The 19,473-nt window shown below is 44.7% G+C and overlaps 1 protein-coding gene across 9 annotated transcripts in view; it reads left to right on the plus strand.

Moving 5' to 3' along the window:
- Positions 1-1,213: 1,213 nt before the first annotated feature.
- LOC139275034 (phospholipid scramblase 1-like) overlaps positions 1,214-19,473 on the plus strand; it is a 181,935-nt gene continuing 163,675 nt past the window's right edge. For 3 of the 9 annotated variants that reach the window (XM_070891931.1, XM_070891926.1, XM_070891934.1), the window contains exons 1-2: positions 1,888-1,979; positions 18,990-19,068. The gene's annotated coding sequence lies outside the window, so the exon portion shown is untranslated. The other 6 variants (XM_070891927.1, XM_070891929.1, XM_070891928.1 and 3 more) reach the window with 6 other exon arrangements.

Genomic DNA, 19,473 nt, shown 5'->3' on the forward strand with positions numbered 1-19,473 from the left:
GACCTGGTCAGTGACAATGGCCCATGCTTTACAAGCATTGAATTTCAGGACTTCATGGCAGGAAATGGTATTAACCATGTCAGCACGGAACCGTTCAAGCCAGCCTCAAATGGCCAGGCGGAACGAGCAGTGCAGATAATCAAACACGGGATGCTCAGAATCCAAGGGGGTTCCCTACAAAGCCGCTTATCATGCCTTCTGTAGGCCAATAGATCCCGACCACACTCACTCACAGGGGTTCCACCCGCAGAGCTGCTAATGAAAAGGATGCTCAAAACCAGGTTATCCCTTATACACCCCACTATGAAAGAAATTGTTGAGAGCAGGCACCAGTCACAATGTGACTACCATGACAGGAATGCGAGGGCGCGATGTATTGATGTCAATGATCCAGTCTTTGTCCTCAACTACGCTGCAGGGCCCAAATGGCTCGCAGGCACTGTGATTGCCAAAGAGGGGAATAGGATTCTGATAGTTAAACTTACCAATGGACAAATCTGCCACAAACACGTGGATCAAACAAAAAGGAGGTTCAGCAACCCCATAGAAGAAGCAGAGGAAGAACACGATGTAGCGTTCACTCCACCACAGGTGGACTGTGGGCAGTCTGGACAGGTCTGAGGCACCGCATACAGCAGACATTCAGGCCAGCGTCCAACAACCAGAGCCCCAACTCAGGCGCTCTACAAGGGAGAGTAAACCACCAGAGAGACTTAATCTGTGATCCTAATAAGATTTTGGTGGGGGAGGTGATGTCATGTATTCAACTGTCATTGTAACCCATGTATAAACTGACCTAAAGTTGTGCACCGTGAGAATATTGACCACTAGGTGGTGAACTTGTGGGAGACACTCCTAACCTGGACTTTCAGGTATAAAAGGGGAAGCTCCACCCACTTTCATCACTTCAGTGCTGGCTAATAAAGGTAACTGGTCACAGAGTGACCTTCTCTCAAGTATGGGCCTCGTGTGCATTTATACTGTATAGTAAGGACATATTAATCTACTCCAACGATGTCCCTTGTAGGGGGTTGGAAGAACGTGATCGTCTTTCCTGAGTTCCCTCTCTCCCTTCTGACCCCCCCCCCCCCCCCCCGCCGCCTGTCTCTTTCTCCCTCCCCCAGCCCCTCTCTCTCTCTCCTCACCCGCCTTCGGGTCCAGGACTGCCGCCATCGCCCCCCCCCCCCCCTGCCGCCATCTGGCTCACGCTGGCTAGGTGGGGGCTGGGGGGGGGCGGAGAGTCGGTGCCTCAAGTCCTGCTGCTCAACACCACACACATGGAATGATTCGGGCGGGACTTGTCGCCTATCGGTCAAAAAAGTGCAGTACAAATAGTTAGTCCGTAGATCTAACCTTCAGTTTAATTTATTTTTAAGATCAGAAACGCATCTTTCGTGATTGGCTACTTTTTTCGACCTTGGTAATTGTTCATTGGATGACGGCTCTGTCAATCATTTCTCTACAAGCGGAAGGAGATCAGAATTATATCTCCCTGCGGTATATTTATTTTCTTTTGCTTATATAGAAGTTTTGTCTCTCGAGGTTCAACCTACTACGGAAAACAAATCTAATAGCTGCATAGCAAGCGTTCACTGTTGGTAAATTTCCTACTTTGTGTATTGTATTGTCACACCATTGGCGTCCCGTTAGATAAAACATAACTGCACACGAAGATTTAACATGCTATTACAGTCCTTTTTTATTTCACCCTTTGTGTGCATTACTAATACATTTTTTTAAATGCGACATATATAGTAACGCATCTAATAAATACAGTATTAAAACATACAAATCATAATATAGTGCTTCCTCATTTCACGGCAGTGTACGGGTTAAATCTCCTCCTTATTGGTCATGGACTAAAGATAGATTTAGGTGACGTCAGGCTGTTATAAGCATTTCTGCAGCACAGTGGGCCCTCTCTTGTCTTTTCCAGAGTGTTCCGAGGCAAATCTAGACAGCGCTGTTCGGCTTCCTGTGTGAGTTGTGTTTTTATATTTGTTCTTGAGCGGAAGTGTGAGATGTTTCGTGTCCATGGTTATGGCTGCCATCGGCTTCTGGTTGTAACCAAGCCATTTATAATCTCGCAGACTGTTTCCAACATATAGCTACAGTCGATAACGGGGTCAATTTCTTGTAATAATTATATATTAGGTGGTTTTACCGAGCTGAGATGTTCTTGCATTGTTGTTCGTTTTTCAGAATGTAAGGATTTACTGTTAACTGCGGGAAGCAGCTGGTGATCCTGGGCTTTTAAACAGGGTGAAGGGCTGCGGTTAGAAGGGAATCAAATGGGACTTTAAAGACACATCACTCGCCCAGTGCATTCTTTTTAAAAAAAGTTAATATACTTATTTATGTATGTTATCTGGAATAGGTCTTGCGAAAAATGTTTTAGAAGCTGGGACACATGGTTACTGTCGTGTGTCTGGATGCCAGGTGTTCCTGGAACTTTACCTCAGTTTCAGATTCGGAAATTGACGGCCAGTGACGCATCGTGCCTGATTAACTCTCTGCTTCTTGATTGGTTAAGTGTAGTCCACCTGGGTACTCGGAGATAGACCGCTCTGGGCTTTATGCATGAGCAGGTGGTGCTCGATGGTGGCCTGTTGAGTAATCTGAAATTAGACACCGGGACAGTCGCAATCAAATTGTTCAAACAACGCAGAAGCAGTTAACGTAAACAAAAATAAAAAGAATTCTGTTGCAGACAGCGGTTACTATTTTTATCATACATTTTCAACTTGGGGGAAACTCCTGATATCTTCTGATTTCTGTCCACCTGCATCAGATCTTTGAATGTTTCTGTATGAATTTATTGGCACATTGGGCCAGAATTTGCTGGCAAAACAACGGCGAGTTTAATGCTCATGCTGCCACAAGTGTGTAAATAACCCAACAATTTGTGGCGAGGGTGATAGATCCCGTGAGTTGCAAATTGCCACAAGTTGTTGGACAATTTGCGCTGCTCTGCCGTTAGCTTTGCAAAAAGTGAGAGCTCATCTTCAACTTCCCTGCGAGTTTCAATAAATTGCTGCATTTGCACTGTTACAATGTATTAAATATGCTGCAGAAAGTTAGGGCTGGTACTTAATGATGTCAGGACCCTCCGGCTCAGAAATGGAACAGTTGAAGCTTAAAACTTAAAAAAATTATTTTCCTTTCTGTCTCTTTATCTCGTTTTCTTAATCCAATATTTCTTTCCCCCTCATTTTTCACTCTTTCCCTAATTTGACTCTTAATTCACCCTATTTCCTTCTCCATCATTCCTCTGTTTCTTTATTCTTAAATATCATTGGTTGAGGAGTTAGACAGTTGATCCCTTCAATTACCAATGACCCAGAGGCCCTGTTGAACTTACCGTTACCAGTTTGCACTTCCAGCAGTTTGAGGGCCAAAAAATGTTCAAGCTGAAGGCTGAGGAAAAATCTAACCAATGAGGCTGCCACGCGATGTCCCATCCAGCAAATTCTGTGCTATTATTCCCGTTGATGTACTACAATAACAACAATTTGCATTTATGTAGTGTCTTTAACAGAAAAAAAACTTCCCAAGGCGCTTTATAGAGGAATAATCGTACAAAAATGGATACCGTTTCAAAGAAAAAGATAGTTTGGGAACCGTAGTCAAATAATGGAATTTAAGGAGGGTCTTGAAAGAGAAGTGAGGCGGGTTTAGGGAGGTAATTTTAGAGCGAAGGCGGCTGAATTCACAGCTGTCAATGGTAGGAAGAAGTGAGGAAGGGATGCACAAGAAGCCAGAATCAGATGAATGGAGAGTTCTGGGGATGCAAAGCTGGAAAAGGTGAAAAAGATAGAGAGGAACAAGACTGTGGAGTGATTTAAACACAAACATTAAATTGGAAGATCAGGAACCAATGTAAATTAGCAAGGACAAGGTGATTGGTGAGTGGAATTTTCTGCAGCATAGGAAATGGGCAGAAGAGTTATGAATGAGCTGACATTTACAGAGCATAGGGAATGGCAGCTTGGCTCGGAGAGCATTGGAATAGGAGCATGTGAACTAGATGAGTCTGGTGTTGACTAAGGTATAGATGAGAGTTTCAGCAGCAGAAAGGCTGAGGTGGGCAATGTTGTGGAGGTGAAAGTAGATGGAGATGTGATGGAGAGCATATGGGTTGGGAAGTTTAGCTTGGGGATCAATAGGATGCCGAGGGAGGCGTACAGATTGATTTTGCCTGACACTTTGGCCGGAATCTTACCAGCCCTGGGCATGCGAGTTTGGAGGCGAGCCTGCTGTCAAAATGGCTGTGATTGACAGCAGGGTGGAAGTTCACTCTGAATCCACATCCATGTGAATTTCCCAAGTGCCGACTCTGCCAGCAGTTTTCAGACCTGGCACTAAGCGGCATGTCAGGCAATTAAGATAGTTAAGCAGAATTTTACCAGGTCCTAACCATTTTACCAAGTCTTTTATGATGTTGAGTCCTTCAGGGATCACGACGGGTAGATGCGTTGGGTTTGCAATAACTCTGGATTGGTTTGACTAGTTGACAGCTGCAGAAGTGGTATAAAAGCTGCCATTTCATAACTGTTTGATTTCCAATCTTAGAAGCTGGAGTCTTCAGGATTTTGAACACACTTTTCAGCTTTATGCAGGTTTGAAGTGTTTGCAGTGAACTCTCTATCCAATGTCACTTCAATGTCTCTCCATTGACAGATCGCTCCTGTCATAATTTCATCTGCCATCTATTCCATCAGCATTGGTGCCCTTGAAAAAATCCCACCACAATCGGCCCCAACACCAACATCACTAGGCACACCAGCATCACCAAAAACAACAACAACAACCTTCTCCGCAATCACCTGATGCTACACAGGACACGGCATCAGCACCCAACTACATTGCTGCCAGGGATGGCCTCACCATGGTCTGATTTACTTCAATTGACACTGTACACCTTGGCTACCACATGATGTGCCAGGTTGGCACCACCCCACACCAATACTATAAAGCATCTCTATAATGACAAACCATTCCTTTCACACTCATCACCATTGTGATGGGGGGGGGGGGGGGTACCATTGTGTCTCGCCATTCACTGCAACTCACTGAGCCATTTTCAAGGTGCACACAGATCTGTCCAAGAAGGCAAAATGTTGAAACTAAAGATTTCAATGTTTGACAACAGATTAGCAGAAACTTTGCATCAGCATTGGTGATAACATCCAAGAGACCTCCCCACAATACCAACGCAACCTGGTTGCACGTTGTACTGGAGGACACAAATGGGGATGTCTTCAGGAGTGTTGTTAGTTGATATGATTGGACAAGGATGAGGGTGAATGTGAGGGGCAGCTAATGAGATGGAGATGTAATCATGTAGATAGCGAGGGATGGTTGAAGGTGCAGGGTAAGTTAGTATGAGTAATGAAGTGCAGGAGTTGGGTGGGGAAGGCAAAGTGATGGTGATGTGTTGAGTGGCACAGCAGCATGAGGTTGAGTGTGGCTTTGCAGTAACGTTTCGTGATCGACTGAAATCATTAAAATGTTTGCGCCACTGCAGCCAGGCACTCCTGAAGACATCCCTGCTTATGTGCTCCAGTACAATGTGCAACCAGGCTGCGTTGGTGTCCTGGGGAGGTCTCTTTCGCCCATTGGAAGGGAAGAAAACCTACCTGTGTGCTGTGATTTCCTCCATAAGCATCTGGAAGGAGTGATGGGAGAGCCTGGATGCAGCTGTGCATCTTTATGCAGTGCTTGTTAGTGTTTGCATCACAACTTGAGCCACCTCGGGGAAATCTCCTCCATGCCTTTCAGTTCTGCGTGGAGGGGTTTCCTGTACGGGCTGCTCCTGCACACACTCCACCTTGCCATCCTCGTCTGCCGTCCGGACACGCCATGGCGCACCACCTTGCCGTCCAGAGGAGGCGGGGGTCCCCGATGGAGTGCACTCTACGCGGGAGTCCTCCCACTATTTATCGGGGACTTGGCCTGGAGGGTGGTGCATGGAGCAGTCCAGTGCAACAAATTTTTAAGTCGGTTCACGGGCTCCCAGGCCGCCTGCAATTTCTGCGGTCTGGAGGAGTCCGTGTTCCATGTCTTTACTGAATGTACGAGGTTGCAGCCGCTGTTCCATTATTTAAAAGGGCTGCTCCTCAAATTCTGTCTGCACTTCAGTCCCACACTCCTGATCTTTGGGTACCCTGTGCGGAGGGGTGCGGGTAGGTCCGAAGGCCTCCTCGTAGGACTGCTCCTGGGCACGGCCAAGGGTGCCATCAGCCGGTCCAGGCAGCGGGCAGTCGAGGGGGTCATTCAGCCTGACTGCCTGCCTCTCTTCCGTGCTTGCATCCGAGCCAGGGTGTCCCTGGAGATGGAGCATGCGGTGTCTACCGGTACGCACGCGGCCTTCCACGAGAGGTGGGCGCCGGAGGGACTGGAGTGCATCATCACCCCCGGCAACCAAATTTTAATTTGATTTGACATGTTTTAAAGTTTAATTTGTTTTTATTGCTGGGTTTTTAGTGTCCCCCTCCCCTTTTATAGGGGGCACTTGTAAAAATTTATGGTTTTAGCGCCAAAAGAAAACACAAACCCCACCTACCCCCCCCCCCCCCAAAAAGACAAAAAAAAAGGGTACTTGTTTGAAAGTGTTTGGAGTGTCCCCCAGATCAGAGTGTCCCCCAGCACTTGAGTTCATGTTTATTTGTTCCCAACAGAAAGAGTTGTCAGTGTTTTCAGCACCTCAATGCTGCAGAACATTGACCGCACATCGATCAAAATGTATATGGGCATGGTCCCTTTAAGGAAACCGGCTCGTCAGACCCGCTTTCTTTTAATTGGCCTGGAACCTCACAGGACAGATTTAATAAACCCCAGCCACTTGAACAGAGGCGGATGAAGAAGGTTCCAGCTGTGCTCAAAGTTACCCACCTCGTTCCTGACCTGATATGAACAATTGTGGCCAATGTCTGGAGTGTGCGCGGAATCAGTGGCAAGAGTAAGGAGTTTGTGGCGAGGACAAATAATGATTTTTGTCTTCCCAATGTTTAACTGAAGGAGATTGCACCTCAGCCAAGACCGGCTGTTGGATAAGTAGTGGCAGGTTCAAGAGAAGTGGTGTAGATGTAGAGCTGTGTGTCAGCAGTGTACGTCTGGCACTCGCCCCATGTCTTCGGATAATAACCAACAGTTTAAAAACTTGCCTTTTATCTAATGCCTTTTAATGTAGATGTTCCAAGAAGCTACGCAGATAGGTGTAAGGAAAACCATTCCTAAGCCAGATTAGGAGGTGTGAATGAAGGCTTGGTCGAAGAGATGGGATTTGAGAAGGTTTTAAAGAAAAAGAGGGCGATTAAGAAGTTTAAGGAGCAAAGTCAGGAGACTATAGCCAGGCAGTTGAGGGCTCTGCCTCCAATGGTGGGATGAAGGGAAGAGGAAAGATGCGCAAAAGGACAGTCTTGAGAACAGAGTTTTTGCACGAGATAGCAGAAATAAAGTGAGGTGAGGCCACAAAGGGATTTAAAGACGAGATTGAATTTGAGCATCTTAAATGTAATGCTGGGGGAATGGGGTGCCAATGTAGATCAGTAAAGAGAGGAGTGATGGTCAAGTGGAACTGAATGAAGGACAAGATGCATGTGGTAAAGTCATTTTTTTGGGGGGGAAAAAAGGTATTTATAAAATCATAACAAGAAATAAGAGCAGGAGTAGACCATTTGGCCACTCGAGCCTGCTCTGCCATTCAACAAGTTCATGGCTGATCTGATCATGGACTCAGCTCCATTTCCCTGCCCGCTCCCCATAACTCTTTACTCCCTTAGCGCTCAAAAATCTGTCTATCTCCGTCTTAAATATATTCAAAGACCCAGCCTCCACAGCTCTCTGGGGCAGAGAATTCCTTAGATTTACAACCTTCTGAGAGAAGAAATTTCTCCTCATCTCAGTTTTAAATGGGCAGCCCCTTATTCTGAGACTATATTCCCTAGTTTTACTTTCTCCTCTGAGTGGAAATATCTTCTCTACATCCACTTTGTTGAGGCCCCTCATTATCTTATAAGTTTCAATAAGATCACCACTCATTCTTCTGAACAATGATTATAGGCTCAACCTATCTTCATAAATCAACCTCCTCATCTCCGGAATCAATTTTGTGAACCTTCTCTGAACAGCCTCCAATGCAAGTATATCCTTCCTTAAATACAGAGACCAAAACTGTACGCAGTACTCCAGGTGTGACCTCACCAATACCCTGTACAGTTGTCCTGATTACTTTCTGTACCTGCATACTAACTTTGTGTTTCATGCACAAGGACCCCCAGGTCTCTCTGTACTGCAGCACTTTAGAATTACACAGTACCAGATCTAAGATAGCCTGCTCCCTGGTTGGTTCCACAACATACTGTTCAAGGAAACTATGAACTCTTCCTCAAGTTTACCCTGGTCAATTTGCTTTGTCCAATTAATGTGAAGGTTAACATCATCCATGATTATTGCCATTCCTTTATTACAAGCTTCCATTATTTCTTGATTTATTCTCCATCCAACAGTGTAGCTACTGTTAGGGGGCCTATAAATTACACCCACCAGCAACTTTTTCCCTTTTATTATTCCTTATTTTCCCCCCAAACTGATCTTGATCCTCTGAGCCAATATCGTTTCTCACTAGCGCACTTATCCCATTCTTAACCTCCTTTTCCTTTGTCCTTCTGAATGATCAAATACCACAGAATATTTAGTTCCCAGTCCTGGTCACCTTGCAACCATGTCTCTGCAATGGCTAACAGATCATATCCATTTGTATCTATTTGTGCCGTCAACTGATCTATTCTGCTACGAATGCTACATGCAGTTAGACAAAGAGCATTTAAATTTTTTTTACCCTTTTTTTTTCTTGCTTGTTTCCTCTGTCCTTCAAACTTACTTTGTACATTTTTGCTTTCTAATTCCAACTTTACTCCTCTCCCTACTGAATCTATTCTCTGGTTCCCATCCCCCTGCCAAGCTAGTTTAAACCATCTCCAACAGTACTAGCAAACCCCGCCCGCGAGGATATTGATCCCGGCTCTGTTGAGGTGCAACCTGTCCGGCTTGTACAAGTCTCGCTTCCCCCAGAAGCGATCCCAATGTCTCAGGAATCTAAAGCCCTCCCTCCTGCACTATCTCTCCAGCCATGCATTCAGCTGCTCTAGCCTCCTGTTTCTCACTAGCTCATGGCACCAGGAGTAATTGGAGATTACTACCTTTTTTGAGGTCCTGCTCTTTCATCTCTCTCCTAGCTCCCTAAACTCTGCCTGCAGGACCTCATCCCTCTTTCTACCTATGTCATTGGTCCCGATATGGACCACGTCCTCTGGTTGATCACCCCCTAGAATGCCCTGCAGCTGCTTGGTGACATCCTTGACCCTGGCACCAGGGAGGCAACATACCATCCTGGAGTCATGTCTGCGGCCGCAGAAACGCCTGTCTGCTCCCCTGACTATTGAATTCCCCACCACTATAGTCTTCCATTCTTCTTCCTATCCCCGCCCCCCCAAATGCAGCTGAGCCACCCGTGGTGCCATGGTCTTGGCTCCAACTGCATTCCCCAGAGGCACCGTCTCCCCTACCAGTACTCAGAAGAGAATACCAGTTGGACTCGGGACTCCTGCACTACCTGCCTAGACCACCTCTTCTGTCCGGCGGTCACCCACTCTCTCTCTGCCTGCAAACTCTTAAGCTGTGGGGTGACCAGCTCTAGAAACATGCTATCCACGTAGCTCTCTGTCTCTCGGATGCACCGCAGTGACTCCAGCCGCTTCTCAAGCTCCAAAATGTAGAGCTCAAGTTGGTGCAGCTGGAGACACCTCCTGCACACGTGGTCGTCCCGGCTGCGTGAAGCGTCCAGGATTTCTCACATGCCACTGGATGTGCAATCCACAGGATTGAGCTGCCTTGCCATGCCTCTAGTTAGACTCTGAACTATCAAGCAATACTAAACTCTGAATCTTAGCAAAACACACCCAGCAACTACTCGGCAATCAGCTGATTTAACTCCCCTTTATTTAAAGACTAAGTACTAACTTAAGAGAAAAAAAAACACACTCCCCAATCAGCTATTTCCTTGTGCCGACATTACTTTTAAACTTTGACATCCTTTTCGAATGTTGCCTGTTGAGCCTTGTCTTTTAAGTCTCCGCTCCCGCTGCTGCTCCCATGCAGGTCCGCTGCCTCTGAAATATCACTGCCTATTTTTAATTTTTAAATTAATCTTCTCTTCTCCGAATTCTCACTCTTTCCAAATTCCCGAATAAACCACTCTGTTTAACTCCACTCCGTTTAAGATCTCTGTGCAGATCACAATAAGATCGCCTCTCATTCTTCTAAACTCCAATGAGTATAGACTCAACCTATCTTCATATGACAACCCCTTCATCTCGGGAATCAACCTCGTGAACCTTCTCCGAACTGCATCCAATGCAAGTATATTCTTCCTTAAATAAGGAGACCAAAACTGTACGCAGTACTCCAGGTGTGGTCTTATCAACACCCTGTGCAGTTGTAGCAGGACTTGCTTGCTTTTATACTCCATCCCCCTTGCAATAAAGGCCAACATTCCATTTGCCGCCTTGATTACTGGCTGTACCTGTATACTAACTTTTTGTGTTTCATGTACAAGAACCCCCAGATCCCTCTAGTGCAGCATTTTGTAATCTCTCTCCATTTAAATAGTAGTTTTATTTTTTATTTTTCCAACTAAAGTGGATAACCTCACATTTTCGCACATTATAGTCAAATTTTTGCCCACTTGCTGAGCCTATCTATATCCCTTTGTAGATTCTTTGCGGCCTCCTTACAACTTGCTTTCCGATTTATCGTTATCAGCAAATTTGGCTGCGTTACACTCGGTCCCTTCATCCAAGTAATTAATATAGATTGTAAATAGTTGAGGCCCCAGCACTGATCTCTGTGGCACCCCACTATTTACAGATTGCCAACCTGAAAATGAATCATTTATCCTGACTTCCTATTTTCTGTTAGCCAATCCTCTACCTACGCTAATATATTACCCCCAACCCTGTGAGCTCTTACCTTGTACAGTAACCTTTTGTGTGGCACCTTATCGAATGCTTTCTGGAAATCCAAATACACGATATCTACTGGTTCCCCTTTATCCACCCTGCTCGTTACACCCTCACAGAACTCCAGCATAGAAACATAGAAAATAGGTGCAGGAGTAGGCCATTCGACCCTGCGAGCCTGCACCACCATTCAATAAGATCATGGCTGATCATTCCCTCAGTACCCCCTTTCCTGCTTTCTCGCCATACCCCTTGATCCCCCTAGCCGTAAGGGCCATATCTAACTCCCACTTGAATATATCCAATGAACTGGCATCAACAGCTCTCTGTGGCAGGGAATTCCACAGGTTAACAACTCTGAGTGAAGAAGTTTCTCCTCATCTCAGTCCTAAATGGCCTGCCCCTTATCCTAAAACTGTGTCCCCTGGTTCTGGACATCCCCAACATCGGGAACATTCTTCCCACATGTAACTTGTCCAGCCCCGTCAGAATTTTATATGTTTCGAATGAGATCTTCTCTCATTCTTCTAATCGCCAGTGTATAAAGGCCCAGTTGATCCAATGTCTCCTCATATGTCAGTCCTGTCATCCCAGGAATCAGTCTGGTGAACCTTCGCTGCACTCCCTCAATAGCAAGAACGTCCTTCCTCAGGTTAGGAGACCAAAACTGAATATAATATTTCAGATGAGGCCTCACCAAGGGCCTGTACAACTGCAGTAAGACCTCCCTGCTCCTATACTCAAATCCCCTAGCTATGAAGGCCAACATACCATTTGCCTTCTTCACCACCTGCTGTACCTGCATGCCAACTTTCAATGACTGATGAACCATGACACCCAGGTCTCATTGCACCTCCCCTTTTCCTAATCTGCCACCATTCAGATAATCAGCCTTCGTGTTTGTGCCCCCAAAGTGGATAACCTCACATTTATCCACATTATACTGCATCTGCCATGCATTTATTTGCCCACTCGCCTAACCTGTCCAAGTCACCCTGCAGCCTCTTAGCGTCCTCCTCACAGCTCACACCGCCACCCAGTTTAGTGTCATCTGTAAACTTAGAGATATTACACTCCATTCCTTCATCTAAATCATTAATGTATATTGTAAAGAGAAGGGGTCCCAGCACTGAGCCCTGCGGCACTCCACTAGTCACTGCCTGCCATTCTGAAAAGGACCCATTTATCCTGACTCTCTGCTTCCTGTCTGCCAACCAGTTCTCTATCCCCAATACCATGCGCTTTGATTTTGCACACCAATCTCTTGTGTGGGACCTTGTCAAAAACATTTTGAAAGTCCAAATACACCACATCCACTGGTTCTCCCTTGTCCACTCTACTAGTTACATTCTCACAACAATTCCAGAAGATTTGTCAAGCATGATTTCCCTTTCATAAATCCATGCTGACTTGGACCGATCCTATTACTGCTTTCCAAATGTGCTGCTATTTCATCCTTAATAATTGATTCCAACATTTTCCCCACTACTGTTGTCAGGCTAACTGTTCTATAATTCCCCGTTTTCTCTCTTCCTCCCTTTTTTAAAAAGTGGTGTTACATTAGCTACCCTCCAGTCCATAGGAACTGTTGGAAAATGATCACAATGCATCCACTATTTCTAGGGCCGCTTCAAATACTCTGGGATGCAGACTCAGCTCCCAGGGCTTTATTGGCCTTCAATCCCATCAATTTCCTTAACACAATTTCCTGCCGAAAAGGATATCCTTCAGTTCCTCTTTCTCACTAGACCCTCGGTCCCCTAATACTTCCGGAAGGTTATTTGTGTCTTCCTTCATGAAGACAGAACCAAAGTATTTGTTCAATTGGTCTGCCATTTCTTTGTTCTCCAATTTAAATTCACCTGAATCCAACTGCAAGGGACCCACGTTTGTCTTCACTAATCTTTTTCTCTTCACATATCTATAAAAGCTTTTGCAGTCAGTTTTTATGATCCCGGCAAGCTTCCACTCGTACTCTATTTTCTCCCTCTTAATTTAATCCTTTGTCCTCCTCTGCTGAATTCTAAATTTCTCCCAGTCCTCAGGTTTGCTGCTTTTTCTGGCCAATTTATATGCCTCTTCCTTGGATTTAACACTATCCTTAATTTCCCTTGTTGGCCACGGTTGAGCCACCTTCCCCGTTTTGTTTTTACACCAGAAAGGATTTACAATTGTTGAAGTTCATCCATATGCTCATTAAATGTTTGCCATTGCCTAGCCACCGTCATCCCTTTAAGTATCATTTGCCAGTCAATTCTAACCAATTCACACCTCATACCATCGACCTTTCCTTTCCTTAAGTTCAGGATCCTAGTTTCTGAATTAGCTGTGTCACTCTCCATCTTAAAGAATTCTATCATATTATGTTCACTCTTCCCCCAAGGGGCCTCACACAACACGATTGCTAATTAGTCCTTTCTCATTACAGATCACCCAGTCCAGGATAGCCAGCTCTCTAGTTGGTTCCTCAACATATTGGTCTAGAAAACCATCCCTAATACACTCTAGGAAATCCTCCTCCACCGTGTTGTTACCAGTTTGGTTAGCCCAATCAATACGTAGATTAACGTCGCCCATGATAACTGCGGTACCATTATTGCATGCTTCCCTTATTTCTTGTTTGATGCTGTCCCCAACCTCACTACTACTGTTTGATGGTCTGGACAGAACTCCCACTAGTGTTTTCTGCCCTTTAGTATTCGTAGCTGCACCCATACCGATTCCGCATCATCCAAGCTAATGTCCTTCCTTCCTATTGCATTAATTTCCTCTTTAACCAGCAATGCCACCCTGCCTCCTTTTTCTTTCTGTCTATCCTTCCTAAATGTTGAATACCCCTGGATTTTGAGTTCCCAGCCTTGGTCACCCTGCAGCCATGTCTCCGTGATGCCAGTTACATCATAACCGTTAACTGCTATCTGCGCAGTTAATTCGTCCACCTTATTCTGAATACTCCTCACATTGAGGCACAGAGCCTTCAGGCTTGCCTTTCTAACACATGCGAAAACGGGTAATTATAGACTGGTTAGCCTGACATCAGTAGTGGGGAAAATGAAATGTGGAATCAATTATTAAGGATGAAATAGCAGCCCATTTGGAAAGCAGTGACCGGATCGGACCAAGTCAGCATGGATTTATGAAAGGGAAATAATGCTTGATGAATCTTTTGGAATTTTTTGAGGATGTAACCAGCAGAGTGGACAAGGGAGATCTAGTGGAGGTGGTGTATTTAGACTTTCAAAAGGCTTTTGACAAGGACCAGTACAAGAAATTGGTGTGCATAATCAAAGTGCATGGTATTGGGGTTAATCTACTGACGTGGATGGAGAACTGGTTGGCAGACAGGAAGCAGAGAGTCGGGATTAACGGGTCCTTTTCAGAATGGCAGGCAGTGACTAGTGGAGTGCCGCAGGGCTCAGTGCTGGGACCCCAGCTCTTTACAATATACATTAACGATTCAGATGAAGGAATTGAGTGCATTATCTCCAAATTTGCGGATGACACTAAACTGGGTGGCGGTGTGAGCTGTGAGGAGGACACTAAGAGGCTGCAGGGTGACTTGGGCAAGTTAGGTGAGTGGGCAAATGTATGGCAGCTGCAGTATAATGTGGATAAATATGAAGTTAACCATTTTGGGGGCAAAAACACGAAGGCAGAATATTATCTGGATGGCGGAAGATTAGGAAAAGGGGAGGGTGCAACGAGACCTGGGTGTCATGGTTCATCAGTCATTGAAGGTTGGCATGCAGGTACAGCAGGCGGTGAAGAAAGCAAATGGTATGTTGGCCTTCATAGCGAGCGGATTTGAGTATAGGAGCAGGGAGGTCTTACTGCAGTTGTACAAGGCCTCACCTGGAATATTGTGTACAGTTTTGGTCTCCTAATCTGAGGAAGGACATTCTTGCTATTGAGGGAGTGCAGCGAAGGTTCACCAGACTGATTCCAGGGATGGCTGGACTGTCATATGAGGAGATACTGGATCAACTGGGCCTTTATTCACTGCAGTTTAGAAGAATGAGAGCGGATCTCATAGAAACGTATAAGATTCTGATAGGACTGGTCAGGTTAGATGCGGGAAGAATGTTCCCGATGTTGGGCAAGTCCAGAACCAGGGGACATAGTCTTAGGATAAGGGGTAGGCCATTTAGGACTGAGATGAGGAGAAACTTCTTCACTCAGCGAGTTGTTAACCTTTGAATTCCCTGCCGCAGAGAGTTGTTGAGGCCTGTTCATTGGATATATTCAAGAGGGAGTTAGATATGGCTCTTATGGCTAAGGGGATCAAGGGATATGGAGAGAAAGCAGGAAAGGGATACTGAGGGAATGATCAGCCATGATATTGAATGGCCTACTCCTGCACCTATTTTCTATGTTTAAAGTTTTGCTGTAATGTGGCCCTTTTTGCTTTTTGCCTTGGGTTTCTCTGTCCTCCACTTTTACTTTTCTTCTTTCTATCTTTTGCTTCTGCCCCCATTCTATTTCTCCTTGACTCCCTGCATAGGTTCCCATCCCCCTGCCATATTAGTTTAACTCCTCCCCAACAGCAGTAGCAAACACTCCCTCTAGGACATTAGAACTCAGCAGAGGAGGACAAAGGGTTTGATTAGGGCAGGGAAAATAGAGTACGAGAGGAAGCTTGCAGGGAACATTAAAAAGGACTGCAAAAGATTCTATAGATATGTAAAGGGAAAAAGGTTAGTAAAGATAAACGTAGGTCCCCTGCAGTCAGTATCAGGGGAAGTCATAACTGGGAACAAAGAAATGGCAGACCAATTGAACAAGTACTTTGGTTCGGTATTCACTAAGGAGGACACAAACAACTTTCCGGATATAAAAGGGGTCAGAGGGTCTAGTAAGAAGGAGGAACTGAGGGAAATCCTTATTAGTTGGGAAATTGTGTTGGGGAAATTGATGGGATTGAAGGCCGATAAATCCCCAGGGCCTGATGGTCTGCATCCCAGAGTATTTAAGGAAGTGACCTTGGAAATAGCGGATGCATTTTCCAACATTCCATCGACTCTGGATCAGTTCCTGTGGAGTGCAAGGTAGCCAATGTAACCCCACTTTTTACAAAAGGAGGGAGAGAGAAAACAGGGAATTATAGACCGGTCAGCCTGACTTCGGTAGTGGGTAAAATGATGGAATTAAATATTAAGGATGTCATAGCAGTGCATTTGGAAAGAGGTGACATGATAGGTCCAAGTCAGCATGGATTTGTGAAAGGGAAATCATGCTTGACAAATCTTCTGGAATTTTTTGAGGATGTTTCCAGTAGAGTGGACAAGAGAGAACCAGTTGATGTGGTGTATTTGGACTTTCAGAAGGCTTTCGACAAGGTCCCACACAAGAGATTAATGTGCAAAGTTAAAGCACATGGGATTGGGGGTAGTGTGCTGACGTGGACTGAGAACTAATTGGCAGACAGGAAGCAAAGAGTAGGAGTAAATGGATACTTTTCAGAATGGCAGGCAGTGACTAGTGGGGTACCGCAAGGTTCTGTGCTGGGGGCCCAGCTGTTTACATTGTACATTAATGATTTAGACGTGGGAATTAAATGTAGTATCTCCAAATTTGCGGATGACATGAAGTTGGGTGGCAGTGTGAGCTGCGAGGAGGATGCTATGAGGCTGCAGAGTGACTTGGATAGGTTAGGTGAGTGGGCAAATGCATGGCAGATGAAGTATAATGTGGATAAATGTGAGATTATCCACTTTGGTGGTAAAAACAGAGAGACAGACTATTATCTGAATGGTGACAGATTAGGAAAAGGGGAGGTGCAACGAGACCTGGGTGTCATGGTACATCAGTCATTGAAGGTTGGCATGCAGGTACAGCAGGCGGTTAAGAAAGCAAATGGCATGTTGGCCTTCATAGCAAGGGGATTTGAGCACAGGGGCAGGGAGGTGTTACTGCTGTTGTACAGGGCCTTGGTGAGGCCACACCTGGAGTATTGTGTACAGTTTTGGTCTCCTAACTTGAGGAAGGACATTCTTGCTATTGAGGGAGTGCAGCGAAGGTTCACCAGACTGATTCCCGGGATGGCGGGACTGACATATCAAGAAAGACTGGATCAACTGGGCTTGTATTCACTGGAGTTCAGAAGAATGAGAGGGGATCTCATAGAAACGTTTAAAATTCTGACGGGTTTAGACAGGTTAGATGCAGGAAGAATGTTCTCAATGTTGGGGAAGTCCAGAACCAGGGGACACAGTCTAAGGATAAGGGGTAAGCCATTTAGGACCGAGATGAGGAGAAACTTCTTCACCCAGAGAGTGGTGAACCTGTGGAATTCTCTACCACAGAAAGTTGTTGAGGCCAATTCACTAAATATATTCAAAAAGGAGTTAGATGTGTGGTCCTTACTACTAGGGGGATCAAGGGGTATGGCGAGAAAGCAGGAATGGGGTACTGAAGTTGCATGTTCAGCCATGAACTCATTGAATGGCGGTGCAGGCTCGAAGAGACGAATGGCCTACTCCTGCACCTATTTTCCATGATTCAATGACATTGGTTCCGCTCCTGCCCAGGTGCAGACTGTCTGGTTTGTACTGGTCCCACCTCCCCCAGAACCGGTTCCAATATCCCAGGAATTTGAATCCCAGGAATTTGAATCCTTCCCTTCTGCACAACTCCTCAAATCACGTATTCATCTGAGCTGTTCTGCGATTCCTACTCTGACTAGCACGTGGCACTGGTAGCAATCCTGAAATTACTACTTTTGAGGTAGTTCTTTTTAATTTAGCTCCATCTCCCTAAATTCGTCTCGTAGGACCTCATCCCGTTTTTTACCTGATTTGGCAGTGATAGTACTGCTTTCCATTGGATAGTTGACACTTTTTTAGAAGTTTGGACCAGAGGTTTCCAGGAATGTGTCAATATTTGCAGAGATCCCACACACAAATATTTGAAACCCACGCTCTATTCTTGATGCAGCGTTGTCCTGAATCATGCAATCCTTTGCTGAGTAACCTTACTTACTTCCTTCAAGTTTGTTGTTTGTGTTGTTTTTCCCTTCCCTTATTTTTGAAGGTAGCGACTCATGTCGTGGTGTGTCAGAAGTCCTTCAGTGCCTTGCCTGAGAAATCCTTTATATGAGAATCTAAACAGTGATTGTTATGGGCTTTTCAACAAAAACATTTACTTACATTTATATAGTGCCATTAACATCATAAAACATTCCAAGGTGCTTTATAGAAGCAGTATCCAAACTAAATTTAACACCGATAAGGAGATGTTGGGGCAGATGACTAAAAGCTTGATCAAACAGGTTGATTTTTAAGGAGCGTCTTATAGGAGGATAGAGAGGTAGTGAGGCGGAGAGGTTTTAGGGAGGGAATTCCAGAATTTCAACCAGAAACCCCATCGGAACTGAAGTCAGTTTTGTTCATCTAAAATTCAAATGAGCATAAATTGAAACACTTGCTGATAATTTCTGGCAAATTGTAGCATCCTGTTGCCCCCTGGCCAAAATGATCTGACTCCTTATCAATGAATAATAATAACTTTTATTTATATTGCGCCTTTAATGTAGTAAAACGTCCCGAGGCACTTCACAACAATTTTGCAACATGTTAGATATTGACCATTGAGGGAAAGAGAGAAAAAGTGCGAGACGGAAGTGTAACAAGATGTTAAAGGCTTGGGGCCGAAGCGGCAGCCAAAATGTGCATGCAGAAAGAAACAGGCGAAAAAACTTTAAAAATTCAAATGATATTGTAAATATTACAATAAGGAGTATGCAATAGTAAAATCAGTGTAATAAAGATTAATTATACTTAAACAAAATTAAATAATATACCATAATTATAAATGAAGTTTAAAATTTGAAAATCAGCAATTGAAGCAAATTAAATCAGTTATTAGCTGTCTTTAAGATTCAATTAATCTGGAAGATCCAGTCATTGTCCTCCATCCTTGTGATGTCATAATTTTATTACTTTTTTATTTCTCATTTTGTTCTCTTGACAGGACTTGTATAGCTCCAGGCTCGTGCTGCCTCTGTTGTCAGGGAGACGCTGATGTTTAAATCTCCCTCCAGCTGCTCCAGGTTTGTGCTGCCAATGAAACTCGGCACCTTCCTTTTTCTGGCAGATGTACAGACATTCCAGCTCAGCAGAATACACTATTCAATAAATAGACCGTTAACTGTGACAGTAATTGCATTCTAAAAATTGCAATGACTTTTTATAAAATAAATCCTGATTATTCTCCTTGTTAGTCACGTGGAACAAAATTGCACTTGTCAAATCACATTAGTTGGTGCTTGCTGTTCGTCAATGTTGTCTTCACTGAAAATTGTAAGAAATCCCTAAATTTATATGCACAAAATATATATAAAAAGGAATCTGTTACCAGGTGGTAACATCACTCTGGGTGAGGTGACATTACTAAACTACTCGGGCTTTGCTGTTGTGATTTGTGACATTATCTCGACCCCTCAATTGTGTTACTG

The sequence above is a fragment of the Pristiophorus japonicus genome, chromosome 10 (assembly GCF_044704955.1).
Source record: "Pristiophorus japonicus isolate sPriJap1 chromosome 10, sPriJap1.hap1, whole genome shotgun sequence".
Lineage (NCBI taxonomy): Eukaryota > Metazoa > Chordata > Chondrichthyes > Pristiophoridae > Pristiophorus > Pristiophorus japonicus.